Consider the following 18245-nt stretch of genomic DNA (forward strand, 5'->3'; position numbering starts at 1 on the left):
GCAGACGGGGGAGGGGGGGGTCACAAGGTGCTCAGTGGGGGAGCTTTTGAGCCGGGATGAGCCAGGAGAAGGAATTTCACAAGGTAATGTCATCAGTTAAGGTAGGGACCGGCCATTTTCACTTCTTTTGTGGTGGAGTGTCATCAGTTAAGGCAGGAACAGGCCATTTTCACTTCTTTTGTGATTCTTCAGTTACTTCAGGCCATCTGGATGTGTACATGCAGGTCATAGGGGATATGATGGCTGAGCTTGGGCTCAGAGACCTGACAGGAAGGGTTGTGACTTCAAGATTTTTAGCTTTAAGTATGTGACAGATGAAACAGTGCATCATCCGCATCCTGTTCCTTCTTTCTTGTTCTGTCTCTTCCTTTCTTTTTTCACATTTTTAGCTAGTTTCTTGTCCTAAAACATAGTACTGTCAAAGCTGATAGAATTACCTTATGTAAAAATATCTCATGACCTTTCCGATTCTATAATATTAGATAGCTTGCATAAGTTATTTTTCTTGTATTTTATTTTAATAAACATTCACTTGGCCAGATGCTGGTTTGTCACATCTTCTAAGGTGTTTTGTATATATCGTGTGATATTTAAAGACCAAGGGTCCCAGACAACCTGACAAGGTAGTGGTTGAGGGTGAGGTGCATTGGAGAAGCCCCCCAAGGTGTCACATTGGGCCACCTGAGATCACAAACCTGCTCCCTGGAGGGGCTTTGGGGCTGCCCACGGGCTTTCCTTGACCCACTCCTGGGAAAGTACAGCTGTGCAAAAGATATTTTAATTAGCACAATAATCCTACTGTTTTCACACCAATTTAGAGCCTAATTGAGAAAGACAAAGCAACTATTGGCAACTGAAAATTAAGTGGCTTCAGAAGTAATCTAAACAAAAAGCAGGTCTGGGCAATTTTAGTCTCTCCCTGGGAGGACATAACAGAATTGAAAGATTGGTGCTGGCAAGTTCCAGGACCTGGGGTCAGAAAATAAGCACAAGCAGCACTCCTGAGCAAGGTACACAGACTGTTTGTGCCTCTTCAGCATTATCCTCTTATCCTCCTGCAGGCTGCTGAAGACTGGATTTCAAAGTGTATATTTTTAGCAAGACAGCTAAGACATCCCACCTAATTGCAGCTTGCAGGAAAGCACTGTGATCAGAGCTAAGTTACGGATACTTTTAGAGTAGGGCACAGACATCCTGGGTAAAATCCCAAGTTTAATGGCTGAGAATCCTCCATCGGGTCTCTACTTTTTTAACCCCACCGAGCATGTGTACTAGAGCCTGTTACAGACTGACCGTGCTCAATTCATTCACCTACATGGGAGTTACGACAAGGGAGAGTCCTGATACCTGGTACTTCCACATTGTCCAAACAAAAAGTGAAAAACCCATTTAGCCATAGGCTGTAGAAGTGTAAATAAGAAGAAAAGATTTAGTAGTAGACTGTTTCCTACTGGATTTACAGTTGTATATATAAATGTATAATATACACAATATATATAAATGTATAATAGTAACTTTCATGTTTTAGTCCAGGTTTTTTTTTATTACTTTGCATGGGATATTAAGTGATTTATACAGCTGAACTTTTACACATTTTTTCACAGACAAGCATATATTAAAGTAATTAGTTTAATATTTTCAAACAGAAATTTGCAAGTCTTTCACCTTTTAAAATATCCTTGCTTTCTTCTCAGATATACTTATTATTCAGTGGCCCATAAGGAATGATTACATTAGCATGTTATAGTTGTATATATATTTTTAAAATATGCCCTGTTATAAATCTAAAAAGTATGGATATAGTTTTAACTCTAGGAATATTAATTTGGAATAAAACTGATCTGTGTATTTTTACCATTTAAATATAGATATGGTCGGCCGGGCGCGGTGGCTCAAGCCTGTAATCCCAGCACTTTGGGAGGCCGAGGCGGGCGGATCACGAGGTCAGGAGATCGAGACCATCCTGGCTAACATGGTCACCGCCCGTCTCTACAAAAAAAAAAAAAAAAACTAGCCGGGCGTGGTGGCGGGCGCCTGTAGTCCCAGCTACTCGGAGGCTGAGGCAGGAGAATGGCCTGAACCTGGGAGGCGGAGCTTGCAGTGAGCCGAGAACGCGCCACTGCACTCCAGCCTGGGTGACACAGAGCGAGACTCCGTCTCAAAAAAAAAATAAATAAATAAATAAATAAATAAATAAATAAATAAATATAGATATGGTCTCAGAGCAAGATACTTTAGTGCTCTGTTTTAAGGTTCAAATAAATTTGTAAACTTTTTTTTTTATAACATTTCATTTCTCAAATGCATTTGGCATACATATGGCACAAAATTCAGAAACTATAAAGGAGAATGAGAAGAAAGCAAATAAAATCAAATTGAAATATTTTGACATATTATTGAAGTACATTTAATATTGTATTAATATATGATTTTAATGCTTACATATTTTATGTAAGAATTTGTGGTTAGAACTGAGGAAATTGCTTATGCTTTAGCAAAAAGTAACTAATTGAGAAATCTTAAGGTTAGTTAATTTCTTAATCATTAGACATTTTAGCAGAGTTGCATGTCATTTATATATCTTACTAGTTAGGCGTTGTAGTAGATTCAGTTATTATCAATAAATATTGATTCCCTCCTCTCCCCCCACTGCATGGATGGACTGAATTTTCCTGCCTTTTGACTTTGACTGTGGCCATGTGACTTGCTTTGATCAATGAGACATTAAGAGGATGTAAGGATGAAAGTTTGAAAAGGAAAAGCACTGGCACAATTGTTTGTTTTCCTTCGCTCCTGCTATCCCCATGAGAACAGGACTGGGTTAGACTGGAGGTAAAAGGAGCAGATCTGCCTCTGATGAGCTACGTCAGCCAAGTCCAGACAAGCCCAGACACGTGAGAAATAACAAGTAAATGTTTTTGGAGGCACTGAATTTGGAGGTGGTCTGTTACACAGCATTATTTTGGCAATAGATAACCAATACAACCACCAATAGGAAATGCAATGAACAGACTGCCTGGGTTTCAGTTCCCGTTCTGTCATACACTAGCTGTATGACCTTTGCACATTGAATCTATTTGATCCCATTTTCACAGCCTGTTCTACTTGGAGCACAAAAACAGAATGTTAGCTGGATGTGATGACACCCTCCTGTAGTCCCAGCTACTCGGGAGGCTGAAGTGGGAAGATGACTTGAGCTTACGAGTTTGAGGCTGTAGTGAGCTGTGATTGTGCCACTGCAGTCCAGTCTGTGTGACAGGTTTTCCTGACTTTAAAAAAAGGAGAAAGAGAGAGAGAGACTGAGAGAGAGAACGTTCCAGGAAGGTGGTTTCTCTAAGAGAAAAATATCTTTGGACTAATTGGTAAGCTTAAGAATGTGGAAATTAGGAGGTTAGACTCCTGTATATACCTTTAGGAAAGAGGCTGAATCCAGGGGCTAAGCAGCAACAGCCCGCAGGCTCCACTCCCACCTCCACTGCTCCACTGCATCTCACAAGGTAAGACTCACTGGCTTGGAATTCCAGCCAGCTGTCAGTAGCAGCATTGCACCTCCCTAAGAAGGAGCTCCCAGTGGGGAGGGGCAGGCCACCATCTTTGCAGTCCAGGCGCCTTAGCCATTCCAGCCTTCAGGCTTTGGAGAATCTGAGCCAATCCAGGGCGGAAGGGATTCCCCAGCACAGCACAGCTGCTCTACCAAAACGTGACCAGTCTGCTGCTTTAAGTGAGTGCTTGATCCTGGTCCTCCTCACTGGGTAGGATCTCCCAACTGGGGCCTCTAGTCACCCCCACCTGAGCTCTCCAGCTGACAGAGATCTGAATTCCCCCTGGGACAGCACTCCCAGACAGTGGGATGTGCCACCATCTTTGCTGTTTGGATGACTTAGCCATTCCAGTCTTTGGGCTTTGGAGTGTCTGAGTCAACCTGGGGTGGAAGGGATCCCCAGCATAGCACAACTGCTCTACCAAAATGTAGCTAGACCACTCCTTTAAGCAGGTACGTAATCCCAGTCCTCCTTACTGGGTGGGACCTCCCAACGAGGGTCTCCAACCACTTCCTACAGGTGCCTTTGGGCTGGCAACAGGTTCATACCTTCCTGGGACAAAAATCCCAGAGGGAGGGACAGGCTGCCTTCTTTGTTGTTTTGTAACCTTCACTGGTGACACCTCTAGGTTCTGGAAGATCCAATGTGACCAGAGACTGGAGTGGGCCCCAAGCATACCACAGCAGCTGTACAGAAAGGTGGTCAGACTGTTACATGGGTACCTGTTCCCATATCTCCTCACCAGACAGGTCCTCTAGGCCTGAGTCTCCAGCCACCCCCTGCCAGAGCTATTGAGCCAACACCAACTCAGCAACTCCCTGGACAGAGCTTCCAGGGGCAACTGAAAGCCTCTTGGCCCCTGCCTCTGCAGAGAAACTGCCCTTGGCACCTTTGGACTAACAAAGGCACAAAGACCCTAAGTGCCTTATCCACACCTCCAACAATCTCCAGTCAACCCAAAGAGAGGAGGCCAGTTCATCTCCCGTGGGTGCCACTCCCCCCACCACCCATGGCTCATCACAAGACAGAGAACCCCTGGCTTGGGTCCATAGCACAAACCCTCCATCCTGGACTGACGGCACTGCGTCATTCCTGACCTGCATCTCTCTGGGGTGGAGCCCCAGGAGTCAAGGAAATGACCCTTGGCCACAATGACTACTAAGGTCCCTTCCTCTGCTGACTCTAAGCTGGGAAAGGAACATAAAAACTAGGATTGCCCCAAAGCTGCAGTGGGCAGCCCAGGAGTGCCAAGTCATGAACTAGAGCCAGCACTCAATGGGGAGAGGAATCCATACTTTCAGTTGCTACTGTGAGGAAATATAGGGAAGCCACACAACCAAGCAAGAATCTACCAACTGACCAATAGGCCTAAGTGTCACCTTCTGGATCACACCCTAAAACTTCCACACCAAAATTACCTCACTAACGTACCCACCTCTGAAACCAGAGACAAGAAGTCAGCTTCAAATAAAGACCCTGCATAAAGCCTCAACCCTGTGAAAAGATCCAGAAGTCTATTGACTGTACTCAATCTACACTGCAATTAAACAAACACTCACACACAGAGATGAGAAAGAATCAATGCCAGAACTCAGATAACTCAAATGGTCAGAGTGTCATATGTCCTCCAAATGACCACACCACTTCTCCAACAAGAGTTCTTAACCAGGACAAACTGGCTGGAATGGCAGAAATAGAATTCAGAATATGGACAGGAAAAAAAATCATCAAGATTCAGGAGGATGGCAAAAACCAATCCAAGGAAAATAAAAATTACGATAAAGCAATGCAGGAGCTGAAAGACAAAATAGCTAGTATAAAAAATAATCTAATCTGACAGAGCTGAATAACACAATACAAGAATTTCACAATGCAATAACAAGTATTAACGGCAGAATAAACCAAGTTGAGGACAGAATCTCAGAACTTGAAGACTGTTTCTCTGAAATAAGACAGTCAGACAAAAAATAAAGAAAAAAGGATAAAAAGGAATGAATAAAAGTCTCCAAGAAGTATAGGATTACGTAAAGAGGCCAAATGTACTAATCACTTGCATCCCTGAAAGGGAAGGGGAGAAAGGAAACAACTTGGAAAGTATATTTCAGAATATAGCCCATGAAAACTTCCCCAATCTTGCTAGATAGGCCAGCAGTCAAATTCAGGAAATACAGAGAAATCTTGCAAGATTCTACACAAGAAGATTATCCCCAAGACATGTAATCCTCAGATTTTCCAAGGTCAAAATGAAAGAAAGAATGTCAAATGCAGCTAGAGAAAGAAAGGGCAGATCACCTGCAAAGGGATCCCCATCAGGCTAACAGTGAAACTCTCAGCTGAAATGCTATAAGCTAGAAGAGATTGGGGCCCCATATTATTGGCCCCAAAGCTCCTTTAATTGATGAAGAACTTTGGCAAAGTTGCAGGATACAAAATCAATGTACAAAAATCACTAGCATTCCTATACACCAACAACAACCCAACTGAGAGCCAAATCAGAAAGGCAATCCCATTCTCAATTGCCACAAGAAAAGTAAGATGCCTAGGAATACACCTAACCAGGGAGGTGAAAGATCTCTACAATGAGAATTGCAAACATATTCAACAGTCTTAAAAAAAATCTTCAACCAAGAATTTCATATCCAGCCAAACTAAGCTTCCTAAGTGAAGGAGACATAAGATCCTTTTCGGATAAGCAAATGTTGAGGGATTTCACTACCACCAGACCTGCCTTACAAGAGATCTTGAAAGGAGCACTAAATATAGAAAGGAAAGGCTGCTACCAACTAATACAAAAACACACTTAAACACACAGACCAGTATCACTGTAAAGCAGCCACATAAACAAGCCAACATATAGCCAACTAACAGCACAATGACAGGATCAAATCCATACATATCAATACTAAACTTGAATGTAAATGGACTAAATGACCCACTTAAAAGGGACAGAGTAGCAAGCTGGATGAAAAAGCAAGACCCAGTGGTCTTCAGGAAACCCATCTCATACATAGTGATACTCACAGGCTCAAAATAAAGGGATGGATAAAAATAGAAAACAAAAAAGCAGGTATTGCAATCCTAATTTTAGACAAAACTGATTTCAAACCAACAAAGATCAAAAAAGACAAGGAACATTTTTTTCTCTTTGATCTCTGCAATGAGAATTACAGAACACTGCTCAAATAAATCAGAGAAGACAAAAACAAATGAAAAAACATCCTATGCTCATGAATTGGAAGAATCAATATCATTAAAATGACTATACTGTCCAAAGCAATTTACAGATTCAATGCTATTTCTATCAAACTACCAATGACATTCTTCACACAACTAGAAAAAGTTATTTTAAAATTTTTATGGAACCAAGAAAGAGCCCCAGTAGCCAAAGCAATCATAAACAAAAGGAGCAAAGCCGGAAGAATCATGTTACCTGACTGCAAACTATAGTATAAGGCTACAGTGACCAAAACAGCATGGTACTGGTACAAAAACAGGCACATAAACCAATGAAACAGAATAGAGAGCCCAGAAATAAGGCCACACATCTACAACCATTTGATCTTTGATAAAGCTGACAAAAACAAGCAATGGGGAAAGGATTCCCTGTTCAATAAATAGTACTGGGATAACTGGCTAGCCATATGCAGAAGACTGAAGCTAGACCCCTTCCTTACACTATATACAAAAATCAACTCCAGATAGATTAAAGACCTAAAAGTAAAACCCCAAACTATAAAAACCCTAGAAGATGTATGTGAAAGCCTGGACGTCCAGATAGAAGCCTGCTACAGAGGCAGAGCCCTCATGGAGAACCTCTACAAGGGGAGTATGAAGGGGAAATGTGGGTTTGGAGCCCCCACACAGAGTCCCCACTGAAGCACTGCCTAGTGGAGCTGTGAGAAGAAGGCCACAGTCCTCTGGACCCCAGAATGGTAGATACACTGACAGCCTGTACCATGCACCTGGAAAAGCTACAGGCACTCAATGCTAGCTCTTGAGAGCAGCTGTGGAAGCTGTACCCTGAGAAACTTCAGAGACAGAGCTGCCCAAGACCTTGGGAGCCCATCCCTTGCACCAGTGTGCCCTGGATGTGAGACACAGAGTCAAAAGAGATTATTTTGGAGATTTAAAATTTAATGACTGCACTGCTGGGTTTCAGATCTGCATGGGGACTACAACCCCTTTGTTTTGACTGATTTCTCCCTTTTGGAATGAGAGTATTTACCCAGTGCCTGTACCCCCATTGTATCTTGCAAGTAACTACCTTGTTTTTTATTTTTTATTTTACCTGCTCATAGGTGGAAGGGACTTTCTTTTTCTCAGATGAGACTTTCAATTGCAGACTTTGATGTTAATGCTAAAATTAGTTCAGACTTTCAGGGACTGTTGAGAAGGAATGATTGCATTTTGCAATGTGAGAAGGACATGAGATTTGAGAGGGGCCAGAGGTGGAATGACATGGTTTGATTTCTATCCCCATCTAAATCTCATGTTGAATTGTAATCCCCAGTGTTGGATGTGGGTCCTGGTGGAAGATGACTGAATCATGGGGATGGATTTCCTCTTTGGTGCAATTCTCATGACAGTAAGTGATTACATTTGGTTGTTAAAGGTGTGTAGTGCCTCCTCCCTCCCTCTCTTCTTTCTGCTCTGGCCATGTAAAATGTGCCTGCTTCCCCATCACCTTCTGTCATGACTGTAAATTATCTGAGGCCTCCCCAGTCATGTTTCCAGTACAGCCTGGGGAACCATGAGCCAATTAAACCTCTTTTCTTTATATATTATCCATTCTTAGATATTTCTTTATAGCAGTGAAAGAACTGACTAATATTGTACTAAACAGGTAGTTTTTCAACCCACACCCCTGTCCAGGAATTTATCCATTTCTTCTAGGTTTTCTAGTTTATTTGTGTAGAGGTGTTTATAGTATTCTCTGATGGTAGTTTGTATTTCTGTGGGGTCAGTGGTGATATCCCCTTTATCTTTTTTATTGCATCTATTTTATTTTTCTCTCTTTTCTTCTTTATTAGTCTTGCTAGCGGTCTATCAATTTTGTTGATGTTTTCAAAAAACCAGCTCCTGAATTCATTGATTTTTTGGAGGGTTTTTTGTGTCTCTATCTCCTTCAGTTCTGCTCTGATCTTAGTTATTTCTTGCCTTCTGCTAGGTTTTGCACGTGTTTGCTCTTGCTTCTCTAGTTCTTTTAATTGTGATGTTAGGGTGTCAGTTTTACATCTTTCCTGCTTTCTCTTGTGGGCATTTAGTGCTATAAATTTCCCTCTACACACTGCTTTAAATGTGTCCCATAGATTCTGGTATGTTGTATCTTTGTTCTCATTGGTTTCAAATAACAACTTTATTTCTGCCTTCATTTCATTATGTACCCAGTAGTCATTCAGGAGCAGGTTGTTCAGTTTCCATGTAGTTGAACGGTTTTGATTGAGTTTCTTAGTCCTGAGTTCTAGTTTGATTGCACTGTAGTCTGAGGGACAGTTTGCTATAATTTCTGTTCTTTTACATTTTCTGAGGAGTGCTTTACTTCCAATGATGTGGTCAATTTTGGAATAAGTGCGATGTGGTGCTGAGAAGAATGTGTATTCTGTTGATTTGGGGTGGAGAGTTCTGTAGATGTCTGTTAGGCCTGCTTAGTGCAGAGTTGAGTTCAATTCCTGGATATCCTTATTAACTTTCTGTCTCGTTGATCTGTCTATTGTTGACAGTGGGGTGTTAAAGTCTCCCATTATTATTGTGTGGGAGTGTAAATCTCTCTGTAAGTCTCTAAGCACTTGCTTTATGAATCTGGGTGTTCCTGTATTGGATGCATATATATTTAGGTTAGCCCTTCTTGTTGAATTGATCCCTTTACCACTATGCAATGACTTTCTTTGTCTCTTTTGGTCTTTGTTGGTTTAAAGTCTGTTTTATCAGAGACTAGGATTGCAACCTCTGCCTTTTTTTGTTTTCCATTTGCTTGGTAGATCTTCCTCCATCCCTTTATTTTGAGCCTATGTGTGTCTCTGCACCTGAGATAGGTCTCCTGAATACAGCAAACTGATGGGTCTTGACTCTTTATCCAATTTGCCAGTCTGTGTCTTTTAATTGGACCATTTAGCCCATTTACATTTAAGGTTAATATTGTTATGTGTGAACTTGATCCTGTCATTATGATGTTAGCTGGTTATTTTGCTCATTAGTTGATGCAGCTTCTTCCTAGTGTCAATGGTCTTTACATTTTGGCATGTTTTTTCAATGGCTGGTACCAGTTTTTCCTTTCCATGTTTAGTGCTTCCTTCAGGAGCTCTTGTAGGGCAGGCCTGGTGGTGACAAAATCTCTCAGCATTTGCTTGTCTGTAAAGGATTTTATTTCTCCTTCACTTATGAAACTTAGTTTGGCTGGATATGAAATTCCGGGTTGAAAATTCTTTTCTTTAAGAATGTTGAATATTGGCCCCCACTCTCTTCTGGCTTGTAGAGTTTCTGCCAAGAGATCTGCTGTTAGTCTGATGGGCTTCCCTTTGTGGGCAACCTAACCTTTCTCTCTGGCTGCCCTTAATATTTTTTCCTTCATTTCAACTTTGGTGAATCTGACAATTTTGTGTCTTGGAGTTGCTCTTCTTGAGGTGTATCTTTGTGGCGTTCTCTGTATTTCCTGAATTTGAATGTTGGCCTGCCTTGCTAGGTTGGTGAAGTTCTCCTGGATAATATCCTGAAGAACCTTTTCCAACTTGATTCCATTCTCCCCATCACTTTCAGGTATGCCAATCAGACATAGATTTGGTCTTTTCACGTAATCCCATATTTCTTGGAGGCTTTGCTCATTTCTGTTTACTCTTTTTTCTCTAAACTTCTCTTCTCACTTCATTTCATTCATTTGATCTTCAGTAACTGATACTCTTTCCTCCAGTTGATCAAGTCAGTTACAGAAGCTTGTGCATTTGTCACGTAGTTCTCGTGTCATGGTTTTCATCTCTATCAAGTCGTTTATGGACTTCTCTGCATTGGTTATTCTAGTTATCCATTCGTCAAATCTTTTTTCAAGGTTTTTAGTTTCTTTGCGCTGGGTTTGTAATTCCTATTTTAGCTCTCAGAAGTTTGATCGACTGAAGACTTCTTCTCTCAACTCGTCAAAGTCATTCTCCGCCAGCATTTTTCCATTGCTGGCGAGGAGCTGTGTTCCTTTGGAGGGGCAGAGGTGCTCTGATTTTTTGAATGTTGAGCTTTTCTGCACTGCTTTTTCCCCATTTTTGTGGTTTTATCTACCTTTGGTCTTTGATGATGGTGACATACAGATGGGGTTTTGGTGTGGATGTCCTTTCTGTTTGTTAGTTTTCCTTCTAACAGTCAGAACCCTTAGCTGCAGGTCTGTTGGAGTTTGCTTGAGGTCCACTCCAGTTAGGCTACTCCCAGTTAGGTTTTCCCAATTTGGCTACTCAGGGGTCAGGGACCCACTTGAGTAGGCAGTCTTCCCATTCTCAGATCTCAACCTCCATGCTCAGAGAACCACTACTCTCTTCAAAGCTGTCAAACAGGGATATTTACATCTGCAGAAGTTTCTGCTTCTTTTTGTTTATCTATGCCCTGTCCCCAGAGGTGGAGTCTATAGAGGCAGGCAGGCCTCCTTGAGCTGTGGTGGGCTCCACCTAGTTTGAGCATCTCGCCCAGCCACTTTGTTTACCTACTTAAGCCTCAGCAATGGCGGGCATCCCTCCGTCAGCCTTGCTGCTACTTTGCAGCTAGATCTCAGACTGCTGTGCTAGCAATGAAGGAGGCTCCGTGGGCGTGGGGCCCTCTGAGCCAGGTGCAGATTATAATCTCCTGGTGTGCCATTTGCTAAGACCCTTGGCAAAGCGCAGTATTAGGGTGGGAGTGACCCGATTTTCCAGGTGTTGTGTGTCACGGTTTCCCTTGGCTAGGAAAAGGAATTCCCTTCCCCCTTATGCTTCCCAGGTGAGGCAATGCCTCACCCTGCTTTGGCTCTCACTCAGGTTGCACCCACTGTCCTGCACTGACTATCCAACACACCCCAGTGTGATGAACCCGGTACCTCAGTTGACAATGCAGAAATCACCCATCTTCTGTGTTGCTCACGCTGGGAGTTGGAGGCTGGAGATGTCTCTATTCAGCCATCTTGGCGCCCCCCCACCCCTTGCCCATTTTTTAATGCATTTGTTTTTTGCTTGTTGATTTAAGTTCCTTATAGATTCAGGATATTAGACGTTTTTAGGGTGCATGGTTTACAAATGTTTTCTCCCATTCTATAGGTTGTCTCTTTACTCTGTTATAGTTTGTTTTTCTGTGCAGAAGCTCTTTAGTGTAATTAGGTCTCACTTGTTCATTTTTGGTTTTGTTGCAATTGCTTTTGTATACTTAGTTAAAAATTTATACCTGATTGTCACCTACACCTAAGAAAACATCAGGATAAATCTTACTGTACCCTATGTTCCTTTGTTGCTTGGTGACTCACAGGAAATCCAAGTTTCTAGGTCTTCCCTTATCTGCAGGATTCTCATCCTAATAGAGCTAGTCTGACTTCACCTTCTACCCATCCCTAACCTCCCAAGCCCTTTCATTGTACCCTTTGGAAAACATAATTTGTCATAAGTAAAACTTCACATATTCTCAAACTCTTCTTTGAATAGTCTATGCCCCTTCTTGCTCCACTGAACTTAACTTCCCTCTAAAAACACAGCCTCCCCTGCAGCCATCTCAGGATGTGGCAGTTTTTCTGCAGCATTTCGTGTGCCTCTTGGCTGAAAGTGTGATAATAACCTCCCAGCCCCTTGTTCGTATTTCCAAACCTTTGTTTCTTATTCTTCCCCATTTTATCAGCAACCTTGATGATTATGCCATCAGGGCAGCTTCCCATTCCCTCCTCTTGCTGTAGACATCTGCTGTCTTGCCAGGTCCCCCATCACCACCCTCAATGCTACTCAAGTCACAAATCCTAGCACTTATAACAGCCCCATAACTAATACAACCAAGATCCTAGCCTCTCTGTCCGTTGGCCTTTTAATGTCAGTAATCCTGTCCATCGCTAACATGATTACATCTTAGACCAGCTAGCCTCTCCCAAACTAATTTTAATCGTCCCCTCTCTCTAGTTACCTCCTCTTTTCTTTTCTTTTTTTTTTCTTTAACTACTAATAATTAATCATTTATTATCGGGGCCTAAAAAATAAAAACGGGTTTTCAAAAAGAGACTTTTATATACGGATGTGCATATGTGGAGCCAGCTACATAGGTCTATCGCCTGTGCAGCTGTCACTGTCCCATGCTTACAGTCTCTATGCTTCATTTAATGCTGAGTTGTTACTGTCTTGAAATTATTTTATTTCATTTGTTTTTCATTTTAGAGATGGGGTCTCACTATGTTGTTCAGGCTAGAATGCAATGGCTAGTCACAAGCATAATCATAGCACACTACAGACTCGAACTCCTGGCCTCAAGTAATCCTTCTGCCTCAGCCTCCTAAGTAACTGAGACTAAAGGCATGCTCCAACATGCCCAGCTCTTGAAATTCCTAATAATGTTTGAATAAGTGGCCTTAAATTTTTGTTTTACACTAAGCCCCAGAAATTAGGTGACTGGCCCTGATATATGTGAGCATGAGAGGTATCACCTCTTATTTTTGCACCTCACTCCTCCATTCTAATTCTTGTCATCACTGCATTCTACTCAGCTTGGATGACACAATCCATCATCATAATTAGTGTATGTATACATTCCCGCACCACTCTCATTTGTCTCTCCCTCTTGTTATAAATCATTTCCAAAATTTCAAACGTGCAAAAGTCCACAGTCTGCTTATTTCATACTTTCACTTAAGCAGCTAATGAGAGATAGAATGGAGCTAAGAGACCTTATATTAAGTTTAAAACCAGCCTGGGCCACAATGCTGGCAGGCAATACAAATAGTTTTCCCTAGTCAAGTAGTTCTCTTACTATTTCAGTTTCTCTTTTTCCCTCAGATCTCTGATACTGCTAACCCCTTCTCACAACAAATGAAGACCTACTTCTTATGCACTGAGAAAATAGAAGCAATTAGATGCATATAGTAAATAGAAGAATGACAGTCTAGAAGATGCCTCATCTACCTACCACCAAACTTTCAACCTCACTGCATCTACAAATTCATGTATCCTGGCTTTTCTCTTACTTAAAGAGTAAACATCAGAGTTCCAACATAAGTCCAACCTCTCTTTGCACATTGCATCCAATCACTTCTTACATACTAAAGGATTTTGTACCTACATTAATCTCACTACTGCCTGCATCATCAAATTTCCTTCTCCATTGGATCATTCTTATCAGCCAACAACTGTACTTTAATAGCTCCCTCCCTTCTTAAAACACACACACACACACACACCCCAAAATAAAGCTCCCCTGTCTTCACAAATCTCCTACAGCTTTTCTCTGCTAGCCTTCATAGCAAAACTCTGTGAAGAAAATTTCCACACATACAGTCTTCCTCACTGTTCTTTTTCTCTTGAAGAAAAGTTTTGTCTCCACCACTCAAGGAAATTTCTCTTTTCACTGCCACAAATGACCTCCAGTTGCCAAATCAGTGGTCAACCAGTCTCATCTTCCTGGACCTCCCTGCAGCAGGGCTAGCAGCAGCACCTAGCACTGTGCTCTCCTGTTCCTCCTTTTTGCAGATTTGCAACAGCTTGTACTGGACTCTGCAACTTTCTTTCGAATATGTCCTAGAAGATCTTCCAGGTTTTTTTTGTTTTTGTTTTTGTTTGGGTTTTTTTTCTTTTTAAAGCACCATATGCCCTGACTCTGAGACATCTCCCTTTAGGTATTCTGGTTCAGTATGCACCATTCTCTTCCCTTTGATACCCCTTAACCCAAGTGAAATGAGGCCAGGATATTTAAATAAGACTTTGTCAGGGATTAACAAAAGGGAAATTAATACACTAAGTAACTTGAAACTATTTAATTTGCAATACAGGATACCTCATGCTCTTTGTGCTCAAGGCCTTATTTCCATGTAAAGGAGCTGACTGTGGTAGCCCACATTCAATAACTAAAGTAAAAGTCTAGCCTAGAGAGGAAAAGGCCAAGTGTGGGGCCAGAAATTCCTTCTCCAGCCTAACCAACGCCAATCTTTCCTGCCCAAACCCTGGTCTCGTTAGGGATTAACATTAAGCATGTTTATCCCTTTCAAGGGAGATTCCATCCCCTAAGCACCGGAGTGTGGCTTTACACTCTCCTTTCATCAGGGCATCCAGATAGGAAAAGAGGTAAATTCATATAATTTTAAAACAGGCTGTGGAGTGAAATCCTGGATTCAAATCTTTACTCTGCCAAGTAACAACTATGTGATTTGGGGCAAGTTACTAAATCTCTGTGTGTGTTAGTGTCCTCTTTTGTAAAATAGCAATAATAGAACTTACCTCGGATGGGTCATGGTGAGGATGAAGTGAGATAATAGACATTAAACACCCGAAACAGTACTTGGGGCATAGCAAGGACTCATCATTCTAACTAGCTGTAATGCAGAGATGTGGCTGCCATCCACTCAAAGGACGCACACAGGTGATCAGGAGCTCTGTTCTCTTGCAAGAATACTAAGCATGAAAGACAGAGTCAGAATATATGTTAACTTGAGAAGGAAAATGAAGGCAGAGCATGGCAGAATCTTGAAGGACAGATGAGGTGATCCCCACACTGCTCTGCAAACAGGCATCTGGGAATGATGGCTGCTAGTTCTTTCATCCCCATCCCCTTGTCTCATACCCACTTAAAATGGAAAGCTGAGGACGTTCCCTGCTTTACCAGGATCTTTTGAAGTGCAGATTTTACTCTAATCTTTAGTGGAGCTGTAGGGCCTCAGTCATTCATCTGCTCCCTTTATTATGCTACAGCATTTCTGATCAAACAGAATTTGAGAAGGCAGAATCTATCCTGTCAAACAGTAAACAAAGAAACTCTCATAATAGCCCAGTGTTGTCACATGGCCTCCAGCCTTAGGTGTCCTGGAATGCTCCAGATCTGTAGAAAGGCACTAAACCGTCTTGAATGTAGAAAAGGGACAATGTAGGACAAATTTGTTAAATATATCTTTGCCTTGTAGAGTCATGATTATACTGATGATTAAGGTTTTTTTTAAAATGCTTCATAGTATAACCTGGTAGAGAGGTCAGCAAACTTTCTGTAAAGGGCCAAATGGTAAATATTTTAGGCTCTGGGGGCCATACAGACTCTGTCTCAGCTACTTCACTCTGCCACTGTAGGAGAAAGTAGTCATAGAAAATACTTTGAATGAATGTGACTGTGTTACAATAATATGTTACTTCAAAAGCAGGAGCCAGTTGGTTTTGGTCCAAGGTCCATAATTTGCCAAACACTGACCTGATATACTGTTTCTTAGACTTGTATTATATCCATAACACCTTCATGGTTTTGGCGAAATCTACGAACATATGTAATCTTATTTATTATAAAATTAAAGTTCACTCTATTTTTAAATGCATTTATTTTAAAATAAAAATATAATTATTATTAATAAAAGATAAAAGATAGTTTACTTTTAATAAAAAGATAACTTTTAAAACTACATAAAAAGAAACCCCACAATTAAAGTGCTAATTGAAATTTGAAGACTAAGTGCTTATAATTATTAAAAATAATTTTATAATATAGCATAATATAATTAATATATTACATAATATAATATAATTATTATAGAAAATATTATAGAAGAATATTAAGTGCTTATATTATAATATAATATGATAGAACCATATTGGGAGGATGGAAGTAGGAAAGTATAGAGATGATAGGCAGGAGATGAGAGAGCTAAATCCTTATCTTTCATGATACACAAAATAGTAGAAAATAAATGAATAATGTCTAAAATGAAAAAATAAGAAATAGCATTATAAGCATATTATAATAGAAAAACAGAGGCAAACACCTGAAGAAACTTCTGAAATAATTTAAAATGATTGACTCGGAAAGTGGGAATTAGGAGGCAGCAGTCGAGAAGTCTAGCAAGTTACCATATTTTCAGTCTTCTAAAACTATCTGACTTTTAAAACTCTGATAAGTATAAAAATGAAATTTTAAAAAGCCAAGGGTGTTGAAAAGGGTGTTTCCTTTCTAAGAAGGAACATTTTTGAATACAGAGTTGACTTGAAGATATCTACCATAATTTTTTAATTATTGCTTTTTGTGTTAGGTATTAAAAAACATTCCTCAAAAAATTTTTGAAGAAGAAATAAGATGTATCACTGAAAGTAAAGCTGCTTAACAAATCTAGTCCCATATTGGACCTTGCTCGATCCCCATGCCATTCTCTACCTTAGCTACGGTGACGTTCTTTAAATCCCTCCTACCTGTGTTATCTCTACCACTGTCAGAGGCTTTGGAACCAGAGTGACTCCATCTTGAATAGGGCTGGGTAAAATGAAGCTGACACCTCCTGAGCTGCCCTCCCAGGAGGTTAAGCATTCTTAGTCACATGATGAGGTAGGAGATTGGCACAAGACACAGATCACAAAGATCCTGCTGATAAAACAGGATGGTGTAAAGAAGCCAGCCAAAACTCATCAAAACCAAGATACCTATGAAAGTGACTGCTGGTCATCCTCACTATTCATTATATGCTAATTATAATGCATTAGCTTTCTCAGAAACACTCCCACCAGCACTATGACAGTTTATAAAGGCCATAGCTATGTCCAGAAATTACCCTATATAGTCTAAAAGGAGAAGGAACCCTCAGTTCCAGGAAATCTTCTTCCCTTTCTTGGAAAACTCATGAATAATCCACTGTTTTTAGCATATAACCAAGGGATAACTATAAATGTGGTGAACCCTGAATACCTGAGACAGGTCTCAGTTAATTTAGAAAGTTTGTTTTGCTAAGGTTGAGGAGGCAGGACGGTGACAGCCTCTAGAGTTCCTGATGACAGGTGCCCAAGGTGGCCAAAGCACAACTTGGTTTTATATATTTTAGGGAGACATGAGACATCAATCAACATATGTAAGATGAACACTGGTTCAGTCCAGAAAGGCGGGACAACTCAAAGCTAGAAGGGGGCTTCCAAGTCACAGGTAGTTAAGAGACAAATGGTTGCATTCTTTTCGAGTTTCCAATTAGCTTCGCCAAAAAAGGCAATCAGATATGCATTTATCTCAGTGAGGGATGACTTTGAACAGAATGGGAAGCAGGTTTACCCTAAGCAGTTCCCGGCTTGACTTTTCCCTTTAGCTTAGTAATTTGGAGACCCCAAGATTTATTTTCCTTTCACAGTATAGTCAGTCAAGCAGCCCATACTGCTGATTTGCCTATGGAGTAACCATTCTTTTATTTATTTCTCTAATAAACTTGCTTTTACTTTACTCTATGAACTTGCCCCAAATTCTTTCTTGTGCGAGGTCCAAGAACCATCTCTTGGGGTCTGGATCAGGACCCCTTTCCAGTAACACCACCACAGCACGTGTGTACATGCTATTCTGCCTATCTGGAATGCTGTCTTTGCCTTTTTACCTGATTACACTTGACCCTTTATCTGTGAATTCTGGATCCACAGATTCAACTAACCACAGATCAAAAATATTTGGAAAACAAAATTCCATAAAGTTCCATAAACAAAACTTGAATGTACTGCACACTGAGTACTACATCAAATACACAGGAATGAAGTGATGTGTAGGCATTGTATTAGGTATTTTAAGTAATCTAGAGAT

The 18245-nt window shown here is 40.9% G+C and overlaps 1 long non-coding RNA gene across 1 annotated transcript; it reads right to left on the bottom strand.

Annotated features, from left to right (window-relative positions):
• Window positions 1-2217: 2217 nt before the first annotated feature.
• On the bottom strand, window positions 2218-15983 carry LOC108584840. The gene is made up of 3 exons (XR_001900376.3): window positions 14945-15983; window positions 4091-4228; window positions 2218-3269 (listed from the first exon to the last, which is right to left on the bottom strand). It is a non-coding gene; the product is annotated as an uncharacterized LOC108584840 (long non-coding RNA).
• Between the last annotated feature and the right edge of the window lie 2262 nt (window positions 15984-18245).

This window comes from Papio anubis, chromosome 4, assembly GCF_008728515.1.
Source record: "Papio anubis isolate 15944 chromosome 4, Panubis1.0, whole genome shotgun sequence".
NCBI classification, from domain to species: Eukaryota; Metazoa; Chordata; class Mammalia; order Primates; family Cercopithecidae; genus Papio; species Papio anubis.